Source organism: Protopterus annectens, chromosome 2.part0, assembly GCF_019279795.1.
Source record: "Protopterus annectens isolate FY-2018-M chromosome 2.part0, PAN1.0, whole genome shotgun sequence".
NCBI classification, from domain to species: Eukaryota; Metazoa; Chordata; order Ceratodontiformes; family Protopteridae; genus Protopterus; species Protopterus annectens.
Window position 1 is genome coordinate 92,845,975 of NC_056728.1, and position 27,775 is coordinate 92,873,749.

General features: G+C 41.1%; 1 protein-coding gene across 1 annotated transcript in view; it reads right to left on the reverse strand.

The window, feature by feature from the left end:
* The window catches only part of TRPM8 (transient receptor potential cation channel subfamily M member 8), an 820,991-nt gene that overhangs the window by 101,080 nt on the left and 692,136 nt on the right, over positions 1–27,775 (reverse strand). The window lies entirely within an intron of this gene.

The window sequence follows — 27,775 nt, forward strand, 5'->3', positions numbered from 1 at the left end:
CAGAAATCAATCATTCCCAGTAGAGACAAAGCAGATATTGTAATACTAAATATGAACATCAGAAGTATAAACAACAAAATTCATGTGCTCCATGCTAACATAGGTCTCTACTTCCCAGACATTGCTCTACTTACAGAGACCTGGTTAAATCCTAACACCAATAGTAATGAGATTCTACCCCCAGGCTATAATATTATATGCTCTGTTAGAATAAATAAAAGAGGCAGTGGTGCTGCCCTACTATATAAAAAACTTATCTCCATAGAAACATTATCCGACATTACCGTAGAACTTAAAAATGTAGAAATACTGTATGCCAAACTAAAACTCAACCCCAATAAAAAAAAAAAAATATATATATATATATATAAAATAGGTCTTTATATGCCACTAGGAGATAATATTCCAATACTGGAAAACTTAATACACTGGTGTTGCAATAACCTACCTCAGGAAACACTTATATTGAGTGATTTTAATATAGACTGATCAGATTGCAATTCCCTACACCCCAAAAATTATATCAACCTACATGGTTTCTCCCAACTCATCCAGGAACCCACTAGGGTTAATAAAACTTCAGACAGACATTCCACCCTAGACTAGATGTTAACAAACAGGCCAACCCTATACCCCCTCTCAGGCTGTCTACCAGACAACCTTAGTCATCATTTTCTCACTTATCTGGTGAGACAGAAAACAATGCAATCTAAACAACCCATACTCCTACAAATAAGAAATAAAAAGAAACTGAACCCCTGCAAACTTATAGAGATGCTTAAACACTGTAATTGGACACCTTTAAAGCTCCTACCCCTTCAAGACACAGTAAAGTACTTCAACACTACTTTCCTTTCCATTCTTGACTCACAAGTACCAAGTAGATATATACATGTTAAATCCAAGTATGCCCCATGGATAAAAAAGAAACACTAAATCTCCTCAGACTTAGAGATAAGGCTTGGTCTTCCTAGGAAACAAATAGGTCCCAAATCACATTTTAAACTTATCGGGAACTTAGGAATAAAGCAAAAAAACAAATTAAAACATATAAAGTTAACTACTACACTGAAAAACAAGCCAAACACCAAAAAACCCCACAAAAATTCTGGTCCACAATAAATAATACCCTTCACCTGGGTAAAATAGGAACCCCCCCCCCAACCACCAATAACTCAGACAATCTAGCCACTCAGTTTAATAAATAATTTACAGAAACCATCCTAGAACTAGCTAAACATCAAATACCGACTACAAACAAACCCTCCTTCCCAATACCTAACATCTCATCCACCTTCTCACTACAACCAGTATCAATTGATACCACCAAAAAACTTCTGAAAAAACTAAAACCAACTACACTAGCAGCCGACAAACTACCCGCAGAATACTTAACGTTAACAACAGATGGCATAGCATACCCTATATCAATACTAATAAATAGATCAATAGCTGAACACCAGGTCCCTTCCAGCTGGAAAAATGCGTACATTATTCTCCTACATAAAGGTGGTCCTTCAACTTGATCTCAACAACTGTCAACCATTTGCAATATTGTCACCAATCTCTAAAATTTTAGAAAGAGTAATTCATAAGCAAATCACAGACTATCTACTTAATAATAAACTTCTAATATCCAGCACGGTTTTAGGCCATTCCATAGCACAACAACCACACTGCTGTCATTTACTAATATCATCAATCTTCACAGGAGCAATAAGCATTATGCCTCTTCTATCTTCTTAGACCTGTCAAAAGCATTTGATATGATCTCCCATACACACCTGCTTAATACACTCTCAGATCTACAGTTCTGTAAATCCAGCCTTGCATAGTTCAAAGATTATCTCACAGGACATCAACAAGCAGTCGCATAGCAACAGACCTTTATCACCCTTGTTAGCAGTTGCACTTGGAGTGCCACAAGGCTCTACATTAGCCCCACTCCTATTCTCTATATTTACTAATAATGTACATCTTGTAAGCTCTCATGCATCACTCATCCAATATGCAGATGACTCACCAGTGATTTGTTCTGCACCCTCCCTATTAGAACTTATGACTCTAACTCAGAAAGCCTTTCAAGAAGTTGAGTCCTGGCTAATAAATGCTAATTTAATCTTAAACCCTAAAAAAACAAACTATTAGCATTCTCTCCTAACAAAACAGCTCCCTCCCCTAACACTTTCATTACCTCCCATAACAACACCTGCATAACTCCCTCACAGCACACTAAACTACTAGGAATAGAAATTGACAATAAACTTAAATTTGATATTCACATTTCTCAGTTAAAAAAAGCACACAAACAACTTGGCACTCTAAATAGGAACAAACACTACTTCACAAAAAATACCAAAATAGCCATCACTCAAACCCATCTACTCTTCACTTTGCTATATGCAGCCCCCATTCTCACCAACATTAAGAAGACTGAATTACAAAAACTGGAAACCTGCTACAATAAAATCACAAGATTTGCCACAAATTCACCAGCTAGATCTCATCATTGCCTAGCACTCAAGCAACTCAACTGGTTAGAACTTCCACAACTCCTTCACTACACACAACTCCCAATGGCCCACTAAATTCTCTCTGACCTAAAAAAATACCTGCCCTTCAAACTCTTCTTAAACTCTATGCTCCTGCTAGACCACTCCAATCCACCAACATAAACCACATAAAAACATATACATCCAAAAATCAAGCAGGAGATTCTCTCTTTTCAAACTACATAGGTAAACTCTGGAATGCCTTACCAACTAATCTTATCATTCCTAACAACATTTAAACCAGCCTTAAAAAACTACCTCCTTAACAACTGGATCTGCCCTTGCACTACTCCCAGCTAATTACTATTTCATACTCTACAAGTTTTCTGTAATTTCCTACCTACCTCACACCTAACACTCTACACAATCTACCATTGACATAATCAATAGGAAAAAAGAATAACACTAACTCTTGCTTGTGCAATTTTCTTTATCACTTTGTAAAGATGAATTGCACTTTAATGTCTCCAAGTAGCATATAACAAACTAGAAGATATTTGTTACTACTGTGTATAAAATGCCTCAAATGTCCTGCTGTTTCTATAATGTTAGATTGATATTGTTATGTACATTACAGGTACTTAGTCTTGATAACTTGTACAGAGTACATCTATGTAAAAGTTTACAATATTCCTACCAAGCATTTCTTGACTTGTATTATACATTTTTATATCATATTTGTACGTTGTGTTACTTATTTTGTATTTTGTATTTTACTGTTGTAACTGGAGCTTTTCCCCCCAGGCCTCCGCTGAAAAAGGACATGTGTCCAGTCGGACTTTCCTGGTAAACAAATGTAAAATAAATAAAATAAATAAATAAATTACCAGTACTGCCTTTCTTTTAGCTTCATTAATGTTTGTGTCCTGAAAAGATTTGAAACCACCTCAAAATATTCCATAACAATGTAATGTCCTTTTCTGCTTTTATCAGATATAAAATATCATCTGCAAATATAGCCAACTATTCTTGACTACCATGCCAATTATATCCTTGAATTTCCAAGTCCCTTATTTTCTTTGCCAGTGGTTCTAAAGATAATGCAAATAACAAAGGGGAAAGAGGAGACCCCTACTTGGTTCCTCAGCTCATGCAGAAATTATCAGAGGAACCCACTCACTTTAATTTTCACCTCTGATCTCACATATATCCTCCTACTCAACCTTATAGTTTTTCAGGGAATGCAAATATTTCCATTGCCCTGCTCATGAAGTCCCAGATTACTCTGTCAAATAGTTTCTCTCTAACATGACCCACCATCAACAGTGGTATTTTCTTACGTTCTGCTTCCCTCTAGGTCATCAGTGTTCTGTTAATGTTGTCAAATGTTTGCCTCTCCTCCACAAAACCACATTGATCCATATCTATCAATTTTGGCATCATGTTTGCCATTCATGTAGCCTTTATAGACATTAACACTTTATAATCATGGTTTGGTATTGACATGGGCCTTTATAAAGCTGGATCTGATGGATCTGTACCCTCTTTAGGTATTACAGCTACGGCTGCTTTCTTCCAGGATGTTGGTACTTCTCCTCCCTTTAAAATATTGTTAAAAAAAACCTTCCCAATCTTTATCAGTTTTTATCTCCTAGCTTCCACTCTTCCACAGGAATACCATCTACTCCTGGGGACTTTCCTGTAGACTTGCTATACATTACCATTTTTAACTCATCTATTCCTATCCTAACTGTTAGTAATTGAGCCTCATCTACCTCTAACCTTGGCATATTTAATTCTTCCATAAACATTTCCATTTGTACCTTTTCTTGATTTCCATATTTCTCTGCTTTATACAGACTTTCATGGAATTTTTGAAATATTTCTAATATCTCTACAGGATTTATTGTTATATTCCCTTGTTATAGGCTTCCTAAGCTTGGCGACAGCCCTTTCTATTTTCTGTTGCCTGAGTCATTGTACTAAAAGTTTTTGTGCTCTAGAGTTGTTATGGAAAACAGTTGCTTAACAGCAATATTTCTAAACTCATGCATATTATCAAGGTAATCCTTTGTCTTCTATTTAGCAGTCTGTAGTTGTTCCAGTTCTTGTTCTGCGAGACATCCCCTATTTTTCAATACTTTAACATTTGTCAGTCTCTCTAAATAAATCTTGTTACTTTTTAACCATATCTCACTTTGTTTTATTTCCACCTTATTTTTAAACTCCACTTTAATTTTATCCCAATCCCCAGTAATCTTTTCAGAAGAAATTTCTACCTTCTGTAAGAGTTCCTGAATAATTTCCACTACCCATTTTTTAAATTCCTCTCTTTTCAACAGATAGGTGGGAAAGCACTAGTGTCTCATTGTTATTTCATTATCCTGTGTTTTTATTTTAGCTATTATTGGTGTGTGATCTGAAATAGTTATTGGGTGCATATCAAGACCTTCAATTAAATGCACATGTTCCTGTGAAACATAAATTCTGTTTAGCCAAGCCCAGTTTTTGAATCTTGGGAAATAATATGTAAATTCACCCCGAACTCCTAGTACTGAATTCACATCTTCCATGCCAAACATTTTCATTAATTTCTTCAAAAGTCTACCCTCCTTTGTTATACTTTCCCTTCTGGGCCACCCAGATACATCTTCACTACTGCAAATTAAATTCTAGCCACCACCTATAAGTAATATTCCTTGCTGAAAGCTGATTATTTCTCCCAGAATTTTCTTAAGCTCCATTATAGCAGCTTGAGGTGGAATATAAATACATCCCAGTCTAATCCTCCTCCCTTGCCAGTAGCCCCAGAATACTACAAATCTATATTTTTTATCTTATTCTATCACTACTGGAGCTCCTCTTGCAATTAATATAAGTAGTACTCTTTTCCGTGGTCCCAGGAATTCTGCTGACTAACCATCCTGAAAATCTGTCTTTATCAAATTCACATGTTCAGTTCTTTCCAAGTATGCCTCCTAAACATAATTATTTGCACTAAACATTTTAATATAGCTCACTACTGTTTCTTTTTTTGTATTTATCCATTAAATAATTGATGTTTAAAGACATTACAGAAAGCATTGCTGCATTAAAAAGGTATTATTCTCACCTTTTATCTATAACAACTTTTTTGTTAAATGTCTAGTTCCAGCTTTTGTGTTACATGCATACACTGTTTGGCAAGTTGAACTTTTATATAGTTGTTTCTTGTAATAGCCATTTGAGCCTACATCACATCTAACAAAACTTTTTATTTTATTGAATGCCCTCAAAAACACCCCCAATACCCCCTTAAAACATGTTAACTTAATATTAGCCCATAAAACTATGTAGATCTTCAAATATTGAAGTTTTACCCTCCTAATAGAAACAATGTCCAAAACTGACAGGCACTTTCATAGACTTGAATTAACCTAAAAGAAAGGTTATCCATGCTTAAGACACACTGTGCAGCATGTGGTTCTACTATGCAATGCCTGGTTTTGTTTTATCTTTTTAGCTGTACCAGCTAGGAAAACAATTAAATGTTTTCAAAGAACATTATCGCCTAATCTATTTCTTTTTATCAGATTGTCTTCCTGGAGACATGAGGACCTGATACAGAATTGCTACTAATTCTGCTAAGTGTTCTTTGGTGTTGTCTTACATTTATAGCTCTCCCAGCTGGGGAAACACCTGAATGTCTTCAGAGAACATTATCTTCTAGTCATTTCTCTTTATTAAATTTTCTTCGTGGAGACATGAGGGCCAGATACAGAACTACTACTAAGCATACATTTATTTGCTACAAAAAGCCTTATAATATTCAATATTCTTTTTCACTTACTTGCTTTCTCTTACAACTTGTCACTAGATCAAGCTAAGGACCTTAATCCAGTAATTCACTCATGCAAGAATGAGAAATAGCACATTAATTTGTCTTTTGTCATGCATTTTTAACCAGACTTTTTTTTTACATTGTAGTGCCCACATCTCTAAAAACTGAACAAGGAGAAACAGAAAAGAAGGGAGAAAGAAAAAAGAAAAAAGAGAAAGAACAGGAAAATCTGCCCACAATATCATCCCCATTACACTCAAAAACAATTGAGAAAACTTCACTTTGTGGCATGCGAAGAAAATTAGGCACTACAAAAATAGTACTGTTAAGAAAAAAATGTTTTACTTACAGTTAGCTTTCGTCCTCCTCTTCCCCACCCTCTAGTATTTCTCAGAACATTAATGACATGAAGTAGGGCATATGATTTATAGTCCCCCACAAGTCCAACAAAGTCCAAAAACAGTCCAGTATTTCCAGATATTCTTGTTCTGCCATATTTCACAAATATAATTATTGCTTTATAGTCCCACATTTGCCAATTTCCAAGTTGCTGGTTTTATTCCTTTTCATCTCCACCTCACAAATCCTGTCTCTGCTTCACTACCAACATTATATTGATTCTTCTGGTCAAATTCTGTGCTCCCTTCCTTCTCTCCAGCATTTTCTGTTAACATTGGCAAAAGTTTCACTGGTACAGGCTCACTGTGACCTTTATTACTAGAAGAACAAAAAGCAAAATCTCCTTCTGTTTCACAGCTCACGTTTTGTTGGACAAACTTTTGTATTTCCTTCTTAGTATGTACTTCATCAAAAAAAAATATTTTGTTCCCTCCAGGGAAGAATATTTTGAAGATAGCTGGGGACAACAGTTTGAATCTTATGCCTGCTTCTCGACATTCTCTGAATAGTGGAATAAATTTACTCATCTTCTGCTTGGTCTACAGTGAGTAATCATTTTCCACAAATAGTCTGCTGTCTCCCACTTGTAATACTTTGTCCTTCTGCCACAGTTTTGTTAGAATCATCTCCTTCTGCTGGTAGATTTGAATCTTTACTATTAAAGGTCTAGGCTGCTTTCTCATAGATTTGGAGCATACACATGATATGCCCTTCAGTTAACAACTCATGTTTAGGAATACCAGTCCAGTTGCTTATTTATGCTTTCACAAAATTAATACAGTCTGTTCCTTCCAGCTTCTCGGGTACAGCTGAAAATCTCAGGTTTTCCCTACATGCTCCGTCCTCTAACTCTATTATTTTTTGAAACATCCCTTCTTGAGCAGTCTTATATTTGGCCAGCCTTTTCATCATTTTGATCTCTGATTTTTTTTAGTTTTATTATCTCATCTGTATAGCTGTTTAAAGCTTTTTCCATTTTCCAGCCTTTTGTTGTTGGAGTTGATATATTCCACCAGTGTGTCATTTATTTTAACTAGGTCTGTGTGCAGTTGTGTTATACTTTCCTTTAGGTTACTGGAAGTCATGTCAGCAGCTTGCACTGCTTTATGCTGAATAGCTGCAGTACTTTTCCAAGTCAGTCCCCATGAATAGATACCAAGCTGTAATATGGAAAAAGGCCACTTCCCCATTCCTTAGTACCCTTACTGGAGTTCCTCAAGGTTCTATTCTTGGTCCCCTCCTCTTTAATATATTTATCAATGATTATCACAAATCTATCCCATTTGCAAAGATCATCCGATATGCAGATGATTCAACCATCATCTGCTCTGCCACCTCCCCCTCTCTGCTCCAAAATCTTACTCAGGAAGCTTTTTCAATTACTGAACATTGGATGAAATCAAATCACTTAGCACTCAATGCCTCCAAAACAAAACTTATGGTATTTACTCCCTCAAAATCCACTTCCTTCGACATGAACTCATTCTCAATTACCAGCCAAAATAACTCACCCCTTGAACTAGTGTTCGAAACTAAGCTACTTGGTGTACAGATTGACAATCAGCTTAGTTACAACTCACATCTTCAACTAAACATTAAAAAAAACCATCAAAAACTAGGTATGCTATACCGTCAGAACCAATACCTTACAAGTTCTTCCAAAATCACACTCGCTTCCTCTTTTCTCATTCCCTCTCTTCTCTATGGGGCTCCATTATGGACCAATCTTCAGACTTCTCTAAAAAAACAGCTTTCCTCCTGCTATAACAAAATTGCCAAATTCGCCAATAGCCATAGGTCCACTACTCATCACTGTTCTTCTCTCCATAAACTAAACTGGCTCGAATTACCGAATCAACTCATATATATACAGCTGACTTTCGCTTACAAGCTCATCCTTAGCCCCTCTCTCTGTCCCTCCCTGTCTTCCGCCTTCAAAATGCACCTACCTAACAGAGTCTTAAGGTCTAACAATCAAAACCTACTACAAGTACATAAACCATCTCATCCCCCAGGTAAACACCTACTATCTTTTAATCTTGCTCGTCTCTGGAACTCACTTCCACCATCCATTCGTACCTCCTCTAACCAGTACATGTTCAAAAAATCTCTTCATTCATACCTAAGATCCCAATGGGATTGTTCTTGCTCCCTCCCCTCATAATTCTATGTTATCCCATTCTTCTTCCCATTCTTCTTCCCATATACGATACATAACTCTTCCTATCTAAGCTTACATTCCCTCAGAATACCTACCCTGTAATGCAAGTCTATACAACTTCTTTGAATGCATAAAACATTACTCTTTTAACTTATTCCCCTGACATTTAATCCACATCAGATTGTATTGTTTTGAATGCTTCTTGAATTTTTGAACCTAAATGTGTTAAATGTTTTTATCTTTTACTCTGTATAAGTATTATTGTAATTTTTGCATGTACCTGTTTTTGTCTGTATTGGAGCTTTTCTCCCCAGAACTCCATTGAAAACGGGTTCTTTTGGCCCAATGGACTATCCTGGTAAACCAACTGCAAATAAATAAATAAATAAAATGAAAGCTAAAACTCCATGCAGGAACAGTGTAGTAGCTGCATGGAGTTTGGCCACCAAGCAATCCAGCAAACAGTTGATCCGACATGCACGAGTCTGTCTACACTGTTCCTGCATGGCCATTGGTGTGAATAAATGTTTAATTTTAATATAAAATATATATTTTTTATTTGTGGCCAATCTTGGCTGTTTAATATAGCACAGTGGTGTGCAAACATGATAGTGACAAAAATAAAAATAAAAGTGAAAACTCAAGTATAAAGAAAGTCTGCATTTTGCCATTATAGTCTATGCATGCAGAATCAAAGCAACACCAGGTGACAGTGGTTGTCAAGGGGAAAGGCTCTGTCTCAGTGCAGTATCTATGTGCTAAGGCAGTGGGGTATGCAAATGAGGGGAAATTTACGGACTCACAAAATATAAGTCCAAAACCTGTACCTAACCATGTAGATGCTAGAACAGGATCATGTTGGCAGGAGGAGCAACTAACATGAAAAGGGGGGGGGGGTGTTATGCTTGCTGTAAGCACATTGTAGCTCTGTTGGCCAGGTTTGCACTTAGCTAAGCCCAGCTAAGCAAGGCGGTGTGTCTGAGGCTGTAATGCCTTAGACCATGAAATGAAGCACATATTCGCATCCAGGGAGGGACATTTCTGCTAAAATGTGTTTAACATAGCTAAACAGGTTTGCATGGTGTGCACTGGGACTTAAACCAAAAAAAAAAAAAAAAAAAACAGAGGAAATGGCAGCACTGTCTATATGTAAGCAAAGGGGTGAGTCCAAGGCTGTATAGCCTAGTTTACCTTACCTAAATGGGTTTGCATGGCGTGTACCGGGATTTAAACCACAAAAATAAAAAAATACAGGAAATGGGAAGAGGAACAAGAAAAAAAAAGGGAAATAACAGAATAGAGGCACTCAAATACAAGTAATAGAGCTGGCAGATGGAATGTATCATACTCAGCCAATCACACAGGCAGCATCTGCAGCACACCACTATAAACTATGCAAACACCTTTCAGTCTCATTGTTTCCCACAAGGTCTACACCACCATTGTACACAGATGGGGAAATCTTACCTGACAAAACTAAAAAAATGTTAGGGGCTGGTGTCACCCTCATACAACAGTATGTGCAAGAGCCTGAGGGTGGTAGAAGAGGACAATTCTGACAACTACCCCAGACTTATGAAGAGGAGGAGAAGAGTGTTCAGGCCCAGGGTAACCTACCAGGGTTACATGATCTGGAGATAGTAGAGTGCTACAGAGTGGACAGGGACATACTGCAGCAAATGGTGGAGCTATGCTGGCCTCACCTCACATCCAAAACAAACAGAGGGGAACCCATCCCAGTGGATACCAAGGTATATGTAGGGTCTTACAGGCATGTTCGTCCAGGATACTCCACTAGTTCCTGGATGCTATGCAACCACATGCCGAGGCGCATATTAAATTCCCCACCACCCATGAGGAGAGGACCTGCAATATTCGTCTCTTCCACCATGTAGCAGTCTACCCAGAGGTAGTGGTTGCCATAGATTGCATGCACATCCACATCAAAGCACCACCTGGTGACCAGGGTAAGGTCTACATAAACCACAAGGGGTTCCACTCCATCAACTGCCAGGTCATGTGTGATGTCCAGGGCATTATCATGAATGTGTGTGCTGGCTGCCCTAGAAACTATCATGACTCCCACATCTGGCATTCCTCACAGCTATATCAGGCATTTACCAGGGGGCACATCCTGTATGGCCATTTAGTGGGGGATGCTGACTACTCACTGGAGCCATGGATGATGACATCATGCACACACACCCACGCAAGAACACCATAATGAGGCACACGCACAAACCAGGATCAATATAGAGCATGTGCTTGGGATGCTCAGGTCATAGTTCCGCTGCCTTGAAATATCCAGTGGAGCCTTGCAGTACCCTCCAGACACATGTGCACACATGGTCATAGTATGTGCCATGCTACAAAGGATGATCCAGTGGAAACAGCTGCAGCCGGAACAAAATGGGGAAGGGCCACACAGCCCCCCCACCATTGCCAAAGCCTCCACAGGCACAGAAGGACTCAGAGGAGGAATATCCTGAACCTGCCCCTGTAGGCAGATGAAGGTGTGCCCAGTATGCCCTGGCCTTGGCAAAGAGACAATGCATAGACATACACTGACACTGTAGGGTCACAAGGACTGATCTCTCTCTCTCTCTCTGTCTGACACACACACACACACACACACACACACACACACACACACACACACACACACACACACACACACAGTAAAATGGATGCCAAACATCACCACCTATACCTGACCATGTATAGGTAGTGTATTGTGTGCATCTGACATAGTCAGACCTCAAGCACCACCCTCACAACAACTGCAGGCACAAGGTAAGCCAGTCTCTGTAACAAATTATACTAATGGGGTGGAACTTTCTGATAGCATATCTATGTGATTGATCAAGCATGTAAGGGAATGGGATGGTTAACTGGGATTGCAACTGACAGCTCTGTGGGACAGCAGGATGTGTATCCCCAGTACTGCCCTACCCACACCATGCATTAACACCCTAGTTGACAAATACCACTGCAGTATATGTGGTGAGCCAAATAACTGGGAGGGGGTCATAGGTCACATGCATGAATGTCAAAGTGGGGGTCCCATGCTCACCACCAACCCCACCCAGCATATTAGCTCTAGACAACCATAAAGAAATGCCTGGCAAAGGCCCCCACATGGTGACATCTATGAAATCCCCACCCACAAACTTTTACACAGTGATATCACAGCAGGTCTGGCAGTCGCAGTATGACTTTGAAAGGTAAGAATTCTGAAACTACAAATGCCTATGCCAGAACAATCTGACCTGTGGTTGATACTGTTATGCCTGTAGTCTGAAAGATAGGGCACATCACTATGCTACATGGAACCAAAATGTTAAGCAAATATCAGCACAGTCTGTGCAGATGTGTATTGTGTACAGTCGCATCACCCCCTCCATAGTACCATAGAAATGCAGTAGCATGTTGCTAGACTTAAGCAGCATCCAGCTGTTACCCAGAGTGATGGTACAATAGTAACAGAAAACAATTGTCAGTAACACCCACAGTCAACTTACTGGTGCCAACCCAGGGGTGTCTCCTGCCAGCAGCCTGGGAAGATATGATCATCAGAATGTACTGCCCTGCTACAGATGGCCTGGATCTCTCACACCTGGCCTACAGGCCTTTGGCAAATGCCTATGATTCACCCACAGTGCCCTTTAGAGTGTCATGGGGTCCATAACACCAACATAACACAGTCCACAAAATGCAAAGAAAGGCCATGCTGACAACGGCTAGGAGCAAACCTGCCAGCTTCAGGGAGCCAGATATCAGGACAAAGCCATGAATAATGGGGTGATGAAGATCCAAAGAGAAGGACATCTGTGAAATACTGCTCTAATAATGTTGATGGAATTATTTGTAGTAGCATGGAATGTCTGATGAGTACAAAGTCTGAAACTGCAATGTCAGCTGTCAGTAATATCTGACCCTATATTAGCACGTTTGGCAAACTCTTAGCCCGGTAAACTCTGTAGCGCATGTGGTAACTGTGTAACAATATGATACAAATCACTAGTTAGGTAGGGGTTCTACTCTCACATCTGTCAAGTGTGTATTTGTGCCTGGTTGTAGGACAAAGTATTTTGATAAGTTAAACACCCACTGCACTACTTTATTAGTCCTGCTGATATCATTCTCTTTATAGGTTCACAAGTGTGTAGTAGGTAATGGCCCAAGATCCTTAAGTCTAGCACATAGAAGGGCCCTGTCATTGTGCCACCTGATGTTACATCCCAGTGCCTGTATCAAGTATAGCCACTGCAGTGATCCTTGGGTTGAACTGTCTATTACCCATCCACTCATGAAGATTTCTCTGGAACAGGGTCAGATAGGTGCTCTGCATGACATGTATGGGAAGTGTATTCCAGGGCATCTGCAGCCTCTTGGTGAGGGACCTGTCCCACCAGCATGTTGTGGTGATTGTGGTACTTAGGCAGAGGTCTCTATAGTGTGTGGTGTGGATGTATTTATATGTAGCATTTCTAAACCAGCTGGGTCAGACATGGCTTTGTAAGTCAAGTGCAGATAGCTGCTAATTAGGTGATATGACAGAGAGAATAGCCAGGGTCTTCTGATCCTGTCTGTGTAGGATGTGTGTTTAATGCCTAGAAACCCCTTTGTGAGATGCTTCTGTGGCTTCTCCAGCTGTAACAGGTGTCTAGTGAGGTACATGGCAAATGGGCCATAATAGTTTGAGAGTGGTCTAATGAGGAATAGTAGACAGAGATCATTACCTCTGTCTTCCTGGATGCAAAACCCTTGGTAATGCAATGTGCCATATAGAAGGACTTCCTGACCACAGTGGCAATGTGGTGCTTGAAGTGGAAGTTGCTGTCAACCTGTGTCCCCAGATCTCTTATACTACCTACAGTGTTCATTGGGCTCTCATTGATGTGGAACATACTGGGACCTGAGGGTTTTACCAAAGGGGATGATGATGCATTTTGTGGTGTTAAGCTTCTGGCCATGGTTTCCACACCACTCATTGGTCTCAGTGAGGCCTTTCTGTAGGATGTCTGCATCACTTGTGGAGTTCATGATAAATCCCAGCTTGCAGTCCTCTGTGAACTTGGTCAGCCAGAGTTCCTCTGTGCAGGGCTGGACTCCTGAGAAGTAGATGCTGGAAAGGACACTATCCATTACTGATCCTTGTGGGACCCCACTTGTGAATGTTTGCCAGTCTGACTTGGAGTTTGCCACTGTCACACTGTGTGTTCTGTGAAGCAATTTGCAAACCACCCACTGATATAGGGATTGATGCCTAGTTTGTTGAGTTTACCAATAGTCCCTGACTGAGGAATGGTATCAGAAGCCTTGGCCAGATTGAGGTAGGCTGTATGCAATGCCTTACTGTCATATGCAACCCTGTTGACTCACTCAAAGACATCAACCAGGTTGAGCAGGCATGATCTGCCATTCACAAAGCCAAACTGTGTGTGGTCCAGATTTAAGATATCATCCATATCTTGGTCAATCAGGTCCCTGATGATACGCCTATACCTGTACATAGTAGACATGTCAGACTAAGGGCCCAGTAATCCCCAGGATCTGTAGATGCTACCCCTTTATGGAGAGGGGCAACTATAGCAGTGTGCCATTTTGGAAGGACAAAGCCTGAGGTGATACTGTGACTGACCAAGGCACACAGATGTGATGCCAGGTCTCTTTGTATGTCATGTAGAACACAGCCACAGATACGTTTGGGTCCTATGGAAGCTGTATCTTTACCTGTGGACAATGCAGGTCTAACCTGGCCTACAGTAAGGCTGGGTGCCTGGCACTCATCTGCGATTGTGATTGTCCCCTTAAGCTGGCATTGAATGTGTTGGCAAGACTGTGGCCAATATCTGTTGTGTCAGGATAGGAATCAGCATTATGCAGTAACTCACAACACTTGTGGTTATTGCTGTGGAGGTTGTTGATATAACTTTCAAAGGCTTTTGTGATTGTCATCAGTGTCTGCTGCAAATCTGCCTTCATAGCTGTCTGTAGGGGATTCCATGAGGGATGTCAAGTTGTGTTTGAAGCTAATAAGGGGTTTCACCAGTCTTGGGATACCACCATTTTCTGCAACAGTGTCCTCCTTCTGTTGTAAACATTAGTAATGGCAGGGGAACCATCACAATGGCTTCCAGTGTTTGGAGGACAGTGTCTGTGCTCTGTTGGCTATGACTAGTACCATGCATCCATGTACATGTTTTTGCAGTGCATATGTGTATGATGTGACAGTCGTGCAGCTATTTCCCATTGGCATGGGTGCAGTGAAGTCATCCACCCCTGTTTTTATTACTGCAATGTCAGCATTGGAGAAGTTTTGCAAGGTGGTTACCTTTGTGGGGGGTGTGGGTGAGATGTTGAGCTCCATTTTGATTGCATCATGTTTGGATCTGAACAGGTAGGGACTGACAACTGTGGTTGAGCAACTGTCCCATATGTAAGTAATCAATACAGGTCAAGGTTGTTGCATCCTCTACTGGCGGTCAGTATGAGCTGGTCCAGGCCACTGGAATTGATGAATTTCATGAAGCATTGGGTCAGTGTACTGCTGCTTGACTACTTTCCCCAGGTGATGGAGGGGTAGTTGAAGTCTCCTACTATGTCAGTCTTGGGTTTGACCTTCATAGATGCCAGGATGTTGAGGAATGTGCATTGACAGTCTACGGTCATAGCTAGAGACTGATAGCAGGCTATGGTGTGGATTGCACTATTCACCAAAGTCAGTTTTACAGGAAGTACCTCCACTGCATTATGCTGAGATACTAGTCTGGAGCTGTGCATATCCATTATGGATATGGAGACAACACCTGTGGAGGTGTGGTCCATGTTTTGGCACTGACAGCTGTGGAATGCATCATAGCCTGTTAATGCAGAGCTTCTGTCTGCTGCTGTGAACCACCTCTCTGTTACAGCACAAATGTCAATGTCCTCCACTCTGAGGAGTGCTTTGAGTGATTGCATTTTCACAGTTATATGTCTACTGTTGAGCAACATGACCCTCAGATAGAATACATGTCTAGCTGTTACGGTGTTAATTTGATTTGGAACGCTGCCTAATAAGGCACTATGGGGTGGCAAGACACTTACCCTGTACTTGGAAACCCAGGGCTGCCAGATTTAGGACATCTCTGGCAAGGCATTGAGGTCTGTCAATCATTTTATCCCAAGCAGAGAGATACTGGATCCCCTGAGAATGACACAAAACACATAAGCCAATGTCTCAGTCAATTATTTGTTGATAGTACTGCAGCATCATTCTGGGTGACAGCAGTATACTGCTCAGCGCTACTGTCACACCTGCCTGGACCACATAATCTGAGTGTTCAACCATGTCTCTTGTCATGTAGCCCAGGGAGGTGTGTCTCATGTCATTCACACCCACATGGATGATGACAGAGTGATACTTGTAGCTGTTGTGGAGTGGCCTGACTGGGTGTGTCATGTGTTGGATGCTGGCACATGATAGACAGTTGGCTGTTACCTTCTCCATAATCAACATAGTGAGTGGGACATATGTGTGCCGTAGTACTGAGTCACCCATGATCACTGCATTGTGCAATGTGGTCAGCCTTAGGAGCTTAGGTTGAGGGGCATACTGTGTAGGTGACATATGTGTCCTTTGGCATGTGTTATGTCATGATATCTGAGTGCATGTCTGTCTTGCTGGTCTGTTCTGTTTGTGTAAATGTCCGCTGTGAAGGTGGATGTATGGCTTTTCAGTGTATGTCAGGGCTGTCATGGTGGGTGTTGTGGTGAGCTATGTGGTCCACATGGTGTGGTGCAGGTGTTGATCTCGTTCTTTTGACCAGCTAGTCCAGTCTTTGCTGGAGAGTGCATATTTCCACATTTGGTGATATAGGGGTAACTCTTACTGGTCTGAGTGTTAGGAGTTTAGAGGAGAGGGTTGTCTGTGTACATGAGGCAATTGCAACAGTGCCTCAGAATGGACAAGTGCAGCAGGTTAAAGGGTGAAAGCACAGAAAACCGCACTAAGATAATGCCAGGAGGAGTGGTCATAAGTAGTAAGTACTGGGGCTAATTCTTTGATGAATGAGTACTGCTGATGGCTCCCAGGTTTGATACACTTATTGATACAATAACCTGTTGAAGTGCAAAGCTATAATGCTATTTGAAGTGCAAGATAGAAAGAACTAGCAAGATGTGCGGTAGAAACTGAAGGCAGACTTCCTGCCACCTGTAATACTTTACCTCCGCTATGCAGTTATCAGCACCTTTGTCCATCTGCAAGTCCAGTAAGCTCTGTGGTGCATGCAGTAACTGTGTAACACTATAGTACAAATAACTGGATAGGCAGGGGTTCTAATCTCAATACTGGCAAGTGGGTGTGTGTGTGTGTGCGTGTGTGTGTGTGTGTGTGTGTGTGTGTGTGTGTGTGTGTGTGTGTGTGTGTGTGTGTGTGTGTGTGTGTGTGTGTGTGTGTGTGTGTGTGTGTGTGTGTGTGTGTGTGTGTGTGTGATGTCCTGTGTGGGTTATATGATTTTGACTTGTGCACCACCCTTTACACTTCCTCTCACTCCAGTTTAGTAGTCCTGTTGATGTCATTCAACTTAGAAGTAGGTGAAATTGTATAAGCTCTGTGGCACATCTGATAATTATGTAACGCTACTATAGTAGAAATAACTAGATAGGCAGGAGTCCTGATCCCAATACTGGCAACTGTGTGTGTGTGTGTGTGTGTGTGTGTGTGTGTGTGTGTGTGTGTGTGTGTGTGTGTGTGTGTGTGTGTGTGTGTGTGAATCATGTACTGTGTAGGTTATACATAGTACATGATTCACACACACTATTGCCAGTATTAGGAATCATGTACTGTGTAGGTTATACCATTTTTGACTTGTGTACCACCCTTTACACTTCCCCCTCACTCTAAGTTAGAAGTCCTGTTGATGTTATTCACCTTAGAAGTACCTTTGGACTACATGAAATTGTATAAGCTCTGTGGTGCTTTTGATAACTGCGTAACACTATAGTAGAAATAACTAGATATACAGGAGTTCTGATCCTAATACTGGCAACTGTGTGTGTGTGTGTGTGTGTGTGTGTGTGTGTGTGTGTGTGTGTGTGTGTGTGTGTGTGTGTGTGTGTGTGTGCATGTGTGTGTGTGCTTGTGCATGTGTGTGTGTGTGTATTTGAATCGGACATGTTTGTGTCTTTCGGATTTTCCCGGTTAGGGGTCGCCACAGTGGAACTCTGGTCCGCTAATGATTGGTAATGAATTTTTACGTACCGGGTTACCAGCCCTGATGCATAACCTTCAACGAAGGCACGCCCCATTCACATATGCCTCCACACAGAAGACGCTCTAGCTGAGAATCGAATGAGACAATGTCTTGCTATGAGGCGACAACGCTTATGGTGTGGCTTATACCATTTTGATTTATGTTCCACCCATTGCACTTCTACAACCCTACTTTACTACTGCTATTGTTGTCAGTCACCTTAGAAGTATCTTTGGTCAAGGTGAAATTGTGTAAGCTGTGTGGTGCATCTGCTAATTGCGTAATACCATAATACAAATAACTAGATGGGCAGGAGTTCTAATCTCAGTACTGGCAGCTGTTTGTGTTTCTGTGAGAATCATGTACTGTGAAGGTTATACCATTTTGAGCTGTGTAACACCCTACTCATCCTAATTTAGTAGTCATGTTTATGTCATTCACCTTACAAGTACCTTTGGACAAGGTGAAATTCTATAAGCTCTGTGGTGCATCTGATAACTGTGTAACACTATAGCAGACATAAATAGGTAGGAGTTCTAATCTGAATACTAGTGTGTGTGTGTGTGTGTGTGTGTGTGTGTGTGTGGGGGGGTCATATCTTCTGTGGCTGATACCATTTTGATGTGTGTCCCATACATGGCAGGTGACCATCTCCCGATGCCATTACTTTATATAGTGTTGTAATGGCATCTGCCTTACATGCAGCATGTGAAACCATTGTACAGGCCATACCAATCCAATGTACAGATGTGTCTGGAACATAAAGATGTTTGGAACCTATTAGTGCTCTGTCTGCCTTCACAATGTCCATGTATGTGATATAATTGCCAAATAGGCCACAGTAAGTGTACTGACACATATAACAGTATCAGATATCATACCTGACTGAAACAGCATACTGATACAATGTCTGCAATCCCTACACTTGTCCAGGCTTGTAGGTGCAATTCATTAGTCCAGATGCTTGGTTTTACAAGTGAATTTTTCATGTCATGGGTTACATTAAAGGTTGGGAAAGGTGTGGACTGGCATACTGACATCTCAATCAGTATATATCAGAAACAAATGTCATCTTAACAGGTGTGTGTATACATTTTATATCCACTTTATAGCAGTAATGTTTCACACATCCCTACCTTAGTCAGTTTGTCCAACATATTTTGCTGTGTGTCCAGAAGTCTTGCACTGATAGGTTGTGAAGTATTCTACAGGAATGTGACATTCTCTTCAGATAGGCCCGTGTGGTGACCACTGTGATGCAATACAATTAACCCCACTACAAGTGAACATGCGCATAAAGCAATATGGCTAATAGTCATAGTTGTGTGCATGGTTACTTGCATGCCATCCACATGCCTGGGGTTTTGTCAAAGCATAACTGAACAATTCCATACCCACCATCTTCAGACTGCTGTCCCATATGCAGACCAGAGTGACCTATGTAGCTCTGGGAGAGTGGTACTGTCAGCAGTCTCACATGTGCCCTTGGAAAAGGATGGATGCAGGATGTCTGCACATTTACAGTACAACACTCAATACTATACAATTTGCTCTCCTTCACCATAGATGTGCACTTCTGTGCATTAGAAATACCCATCCACAACTGCAAGCTGACCAGGCACATGCATGTAGATACTGTACAGATACAAGTAGTATATCTCATACAGTAGTCTACTAATCCCCACTGGGACCTTAACTCCATGCTCCTTGTCCATTGTGTGTATGTTACCCACCTCTAGCAAGTGGGGCTTTGTACCCTGGTGTTGTATTGTGATGGGTGGCCCAAGCTTGGCAAGGAGCTCCTAATTTCATGTCAGAGGGGACTGCATGGCTGGGCTCCCACCTGTGGTTGTGGGGTCCCTGGCCATGGCAGCAGCCTTTTGCCAGGCATGGCATATGAGTTTGGTGGCATGATGCCATACCTGCTCATATGTACTTGTCTGCAGGCCCACCTAATTTACCCTGTGGACAGGGTCATCCCAAAGGGTGGTCCTTTCTTGCATATGTTGCTGTATTCGGCCCAATAGTACTGTGTGGGTCTATATTATGGGTTCTATTATCAGGTTGCATTCCACTGGTGAAAAGGTCTCCCACCGGTGATGTGACATTGCACCTGGTAGACACTAACAGGGAAACACATCACAGGACCCCATATATTTGGCAACAGTATCTCCAGTACCTGCACATATATCTTGAATACCAGTAGCCAACACTCACAACCATATCAGTAGCCACCACTCACAACCACAGCATACGTTTATAATCTATCAGCACAGTATCAGCTTGCATTGCACTCCTGGTCCTGATGAGTCATATTGCCTGCAGTGAGGGCAATTTGTTTGCATAATCCATCATTCATCATTCAGGTCTGTGTGAATGGGTGACATTAGCCATCTTCCATGTGCATGGTCTGTGGATGGTACTGCGGCTTAGTGTGACTACAGTGTGTAATGCAGCTGGGAGCACATGCCTGGGTTCATGTAGGATGCAGACAGGGATGATATGATGTCCCATGGATACTTACATTTGTTGCCTTTCAGTAGGCAATATATACCTGCTCACTGGTGATGAGTGTAGGGGTGTGAGTGCAGTACATATTCACCTGTAGTGATGCTGTGCCAGGGGGAATGTTTACCCTAACTCTATCTGCACAGGTTGCCTGTAGCTATGTTGTGTGTGTATGTGATCTGATTGGCCACCATTACAGGTTGGCTTGGTATGTTGCCTCCGAGATTGCAGATATATGGGAAGATGGCCTTGTGATTGTCCCTGGTGGATGTCTCTAATTTGTACTAATAGTTGCCCTTACAGTAATCCACCTGCAACCTTATATGCTTGTTCAGACAATGGCTGAATTGATGCCAGGTTGGTTCCTGCCCCTATTTTGCCCTGTGCAGCCACTATAGGGACCATGTCTGTGGTTTGTGTAATGCTGCTGCCCAGCAAAGGGGATTAATCTATGTTGGTGGAGGCAGGTATGACAAGTAATGTGCTGCTGAGTCCATACAGACATGTATGTGTTTAATCAATCGTTTGTAGTGTGCATGGCCACAAAGTCATAATACAGTTGGACACCTCTCCAATTTAGTCATGATAATCATGCTTACTGTACTAACCATGGCTGTGTCAGGGCAATGCAACAACCAGTAGCTGTAGAAATGTCGCTATTTTGGGTGCACACTAAGATTACACACATGTACAACATGTACAGCTGTTTTAACTGACAACTTCCATTCCATATCTGCTTTCATGAGGTGGACACATACACCTACTCATACTGACATGTGCATAGCTAATACCTCATATACATGCCTGTTCTATGTCAGTATGGCACACTAAAATCCCACTCTTGCTGTGCAGTCATCCCTCTCAACCTGTTATAGCAGGACATTTGTAGGATGCCATGCATACATGGGTGCAATAGGACAAAATCAGTGACAGTGTCTCAATATTGCTGTAACATACTTGAGTCATTCAATAGCACAGTAGCCTTTGCATTCACAGGCATTCCCTGGAAGATGTCCAACAGTCATATGGCAGGAAGAGAGGGGATAGGTTAGGAGGGTGGTACTGAGGATAAGAATTGTTAATATTGACAGTATGAGTGGTATAGTGACCAGACTAGCTGATATGATAGCCAGGGGATGGTTGATATATTGTGTGTGTGCGCAAGAGACCACATGGAAGGGGATCATGGCTGGGGGTATGGTAGGCAGGTCACAATTGTGCTATCAAAGTGTGGACTGGAGGTGGAAGAGGGTAGGGCTTCTGCTGAAGGAACAGTAAGCCAAGCATGTTTTTGGAGGATGACATAAGTGTCTGATAGAGTGATGTTTCTGAAGCTGTAAGCTGATGGTGTAATACTGACTATTGTTAGTGCATATGCTATGCAGGTTGGTTGTGCGATGGATGAGAAAGAGAAATGTGACATCAGTTGGATGATGTGGTGATGACTGTACCCAAAGATGACAGACTGGTCATTGTAGCAGATGTCAATGGGCATGTTGGTAAAGGGATGGGGAATTGATGGGTATGTATGGTGTTAAAAGGAGTGGAGATGGTGAGATGGTAGTGGATTTTGCAAAAAGGATGGACATGCCTGTGGTGAATATGCACTATAACATGAGGGGAGGAGCATAGGGTGACATACAAGAGTGGAGTAAGATGCACACGGGAGGAATTTATCCAATGCAGGAGGGCCAGTTTGAAGGAGATTGGAGGCTGTAAAGTGGTGACAGGGGAAAGTGTATTTCGGTAGCAGAGAATGTTGGTTTGTGAAATGATGTTGGTGATCGAGATGAGGAGGAGTGTGGGGGCAGCGCCAAGGATCAAATGGTGTGAATTGGAAAAGTGTGCTTGTGAGGTGGAGTTCAGGGAAGAGCTGAGACAGACACTGGGTGGCAGTGACAATCTAACAATATTTCAAGTATGGCCATGTTTTTGGGCCTCTGTCTCAAATTATGTCAGGCTTTGTACAGATGCCATACCGTAGCAGGTTGACAGGGTCTACCATTATTTTGTTCTGTCATTCCTGCTGATGGGAAAGGGTAGACAACATGTGAGACTCTGTAGATTCAAGAGGTTGGTGTATGGACAATGCTCTTAGATGCCATTGTAACATATTTTATGTGGGGAGAGTAACAAGTGTTTTAAAACAAGGCTGTTAGAACATGTGAGACATATTACTGATTAGAAAGAAGACAGATCTATAGCTGCACATTTTAATAATTATCACCATGGGGTTGTAGTTATGAAAGAACATTTGTTATGCACAGAATCAGTTCAAATTCTTAAATGTGTTACATTATCACCTAGGGGGTTAAATGAGTAGTGTAATTGGTGGCTGTGTATATACATGTAATTAAGTGTAGTGGGTTACAAGGTATTGCTTTGGAAAAAGTCTGTTTCTCAGTTGGATCAAACAGTCATAAAAGAACAATTGTTATGTACAGAAATATATGTATGTTTTTAAATGTGATACTTTATCCCCTAGGGGTTGAATGAGGAGTGTAATTGGAGGCTGTGTATTTAACTGTACTTAAGTGCTAATTGTGTCTTCTAAGTAATCCAAGTATTTCTTGTAACATGTTACTCCTTGAAGGGTTGGCAAAGACATCAGAGTAAAATGAACTTGTGTGAATTCCTGGCTGTTAGTATTTTTCTTTACTATCTTCACTCATTGTAGTTGTTTTGCTAAGAGGTCCCTGTATATGTCTGGCCATTGTGTATGGCCTATCATGATTTTGTAGCAGTGTTCTGTTCACTTATTATTTGGACTGGGGGAGTGTGAGTGTCATGGGTCCTTTTGTATCCAACTGTGAATGCTGCCCCAGTTGTGGGTGGTCTACTAGCAGCATATGTTTGTATCAGCATTTAGAGACGTATGTGTGTGTGTATATATATATATATATATATATATATATATATATATATATATATATATATATATATGGGTCTACTTCATTTCACTGAATCCCATTTCACTGAACTTTCACTTCACTGAAAGTTCATTACATCGACAAGCATTTTAGGTGGGGCTTCCCCACACCCCCCGATGTGGGGGGCTGTGCCCCCCACACCCCCCCTACTATATATATCAACTCCAGGGTCGCACAACATTGGGGAAGGGGGCAAATGCTTGTCGATGTAATGAACTTTCAGTGAAGTGAAAGTTCAGTGAAATGGGATTCAGTGAAATGAAGTAGACCCATATATATATATATATATATATATATATATATATATAAATTTTTTTACACACACACACACACACACACACACATATATATCTATATCTATATATATATATATATCATCTTCTTTCGGCTGTTCCCGTTAGTGGTTGCCACAGCAGATCACCATTTCTTCCTGTCCTCTGCATCTTGCTCTGTCACACCAACCACCTGCATGTCCTCTCTCACCACATCCATATACCTTATATTAGGCCTTCCTCTTTTCCTGTTACCTGGTAGCTTCATCCTTAGCATCTTTTTCCCAATATACTCAGCATCCCTCCTCAGCACATGTCCAAACCAATGTAATCGTGCCTCTCTGGCTTTATCTCCAAACCTTCCAACTTGAGTTGACCCTCTAATATACTTATTCCTAATCCTGTCCACCCTCATCACACCCAGTGCAAATCTTAACATCTTTAATTCTGCCACATCCAGCTCAAACTCCAGCCTTTTTTTCAATGCCACTGTCTCCAACCCATATAACATAGCTGGTCTCACTATTCTCTTGTAGACCTTCCCTTTCACTTTTACAGGTACTCTGTCACAAATCACTCCTGACACTCTTCTCCACTCACTCCATCCTGCCTGTACTCTCTTCTTCACCTCTCTTCCACACTCACCATTACTCTGAACTACTGACCCCAAGTATTTAAACTCATCCACCTTCGCCACATCTACTCCTTGCATCCTTACCATTCCTATATCCTCCCTCTCATTCACACACATATATTCTGTCTTATTCCTGCTGACCTTCATTCCTCTTCTCTCTAGAGCATATCTACATCTGTCCAGGGTCTCCTCCACCTGTTCCCTACTCTCACTACAGATCACAATTCATCTGCAAACATCATAGTCCATGGGGACTCCTGTCTGATCTTGTCTGTCAACCTGTCCATCACCATTGCAAATAAGAAAGGGCTCAGAGCTGATCCTTGATGTAACTCCACCTCCACCTTAAATGCATCCATCACTCCCACCGCAGACCTCACCACTGTCACACTACCCTTGTACATATCCTGTACCACTCTTACATACTTCTCTGACACTCCTGATGTCCTCATACAATACCACAACTCCTCTTTAGGCCCCCTGTCATATGTTTTTTCTAAGTCTACAAAAACACAATGCAACTCATTCTGACATTCTCTGTACTTCTCCATCAACACTCTCAGAGCAAACATCGCATCTGTAGTGCTCTTTCCCGGCATGAAACCATATTGCTGATCACTAATCATCATGTCCCTTCTTAACCTTGCTTCCTCTACTCTTTCCTATAACTTCATGATGTGACTGATCAATTTAATCCCTCTGTAGTTACTACAGCTCTGCATATCACCCTTATTCTTAAAAATTGGTACCAAAACACTTTTTCTCCATTCCTCAGGCATCCTCTCACTTTCCAAGATTTCATTAAACAATCTGGTTAAAATCTCCACTGCCATTTCACCTAAACACCTCCATGCTTCCACAGGTATGTCATCTGGGCCAACAGCCTTTCCATTCTTCATTCTCTTCATAGCTATCCTTACTTCCTCCTTGCTAATCCATTATACTTCATGATTCATGATATACACGTCAGTATTTCTTGGTAATATATCTATATATTGCTATACATATATATGTATCTCCACACATATCTATCTATCCCTCTCTCTCTCTCTCTCTTTATATATATATATATATATATATATATATATATATATATATATATATATATAAATATTTTTTTCATGTATATATTTGTAGATAAACATTCCTCATTGCACAGCATGTCTTTACTATTGTAAACTGACTGTACTGCATGATATGTTGTGTAAAAGACATCCTAACATCTCACAGTTAAGATGGCCTAGTGGTAAATTGCTGTGACTATGGTGTATAGCATACCAGGCTGAAGACTGAGCACCACTGATTATTTTGTTGTTGGCCAGAAGCTGGGCTGCTGGATACAAAGTGATTAAGGCACTTTTAAGGAGTTGTAAGCAGGTTTGTGTGGTGCTAAGCAGCGATAAAACATGGTTAAACTGATAGGCGCTTAAACTGTGTAGGCTTCGCTTACCAACGCTTGCCAGTGTGGAAATATGCTTTAAGCAATGTGTACACCTGCTAAACATAGCTCAGCCCTGGTAACCATTGCTCACATTCCAGTCTCATTAAATAGCAGAGTAATGGCATCATGTAATAAGTTTATTTAATGCCCTGTACATAACATGCTTTTATGTGCTCTCATTACAGTAACAAGGGGTGTGCTATACTGTACAGGACACTTGTGTATACATGGGTAGTATCACATTTTTTATTTATTATTTTTTATACATTGGTAGTATCATGTTATATGCACTCACACTTGCATGTTACACCAGCTACAGTACACTGGTTAATGAATATGATTCCACACATATTGTATCATTAAATTAGTACTGTTGACACTGCTTTTCCATATAAAATTAGATTGCCTATTGTAGTACTCCAAAAATGCACCTCTGCATGCAGAGCTGGGACTATGAACACTATGTGACCTTATTCTTGGTGTTTCAGCTGCATGTTTTTATTCATTTCCTACTGGATAGTAATATGATATTATACTAACTGTAGAGTACTATGTTTTTGCCCATGTCATTGAGGACTGCTGTCATGTAATAATGGCATACATTTCAGTTTCAGACTTCTATCCTTCAGGACATTCATCCGAATGCATAACTGCATAACATGTTTGCTGTCCACTTCCTATCTGTCCTCTGTGCAGATGTGCAGATGTCAGGTATTGCTAAGGCCATACAACTATGTAGGTGCCTATATAGTTTTGTGATGTGGGCCTGGGCACTGCTGCTAGCTCCAACAAATGGGACATCCTTCATGTGGGCCTTCACCCTATTACTTGCCTGTGTGAGGGAAATTACAGAGGTGGTAGGCTACAGATTCACAGACATTAGGTGTAAATACTTCACAGGACAGGACATCTGGACACAGCACAACAACATGGGGGGCATATCTCCAGAATTCTGAACAGAGTCTATGTCATCAGTGCTGTTATACATATAATGGATTGATAGGTTGACAGGGTTTGTGTGGACATGCATTTAGTGAGTGGCCATGTCTGACAGTGATATGTCTCTGACAAACTCTACATGGGCATGCTGTCCACAGACTGGCCACATGTTTGCCTGTTATGCTCTGTCTGTTCCCCAACAGTTGTTGTCCTTGGAAAATCAGTCAGGGACTCTGAGGAATGCAGTCAGTAAATACTAAACTCCATTGGTATTACTGCCTTCATATTCCTCATAAAGGATATGTTACAACAAACCAAGTAACATCAGTAACTGTCTATGTTTCTGACAGCAATATGTCCAATCTACGCCTGTGTTTGTGCCTTTTTCCCCAAATTATGTCAGGCTTTGTCCAGATGTCATGCACTATTAGGCACAGATAAATTTAGTAGCATTATTTCTTGCCTTCATTCCTCCTACCATCCAAGTGATATAGGAGACACACAGACATGTTTCAGGGAAGAGGTCATAGATATCAGTCTTGACTCTGTACATTCTGATGTGAACTGTACATTTGAGAGGTTTGTGCATGTCTGCCCATTGTTGACAGACTGTCAGGATTGTGTACACATGTCATATGTTCATGTTATTTCGGCTGTGTATGGAGGGGGTAGATATAAGTGTTATGGCTCTTTTTTATCTGACTGTCCATGCTGCTCCAGTGTCTGCTGGTCTATTGGCTGCATGCCTTTGTAGCAGCAGACTGAGATGTGTCCTGTACCATGGTCAGGATTCAGACTACACTGAGAATTGGACCACTATATGTAGAGGTAGTGTGTGACAGGAAAATATTATGTATTTCTTCACACAGTCTGTATACTCTACTGTTCACCTGAGCTACCAGTATGTGACTGTGACTGTGGTGGAATTGGTTGTGGT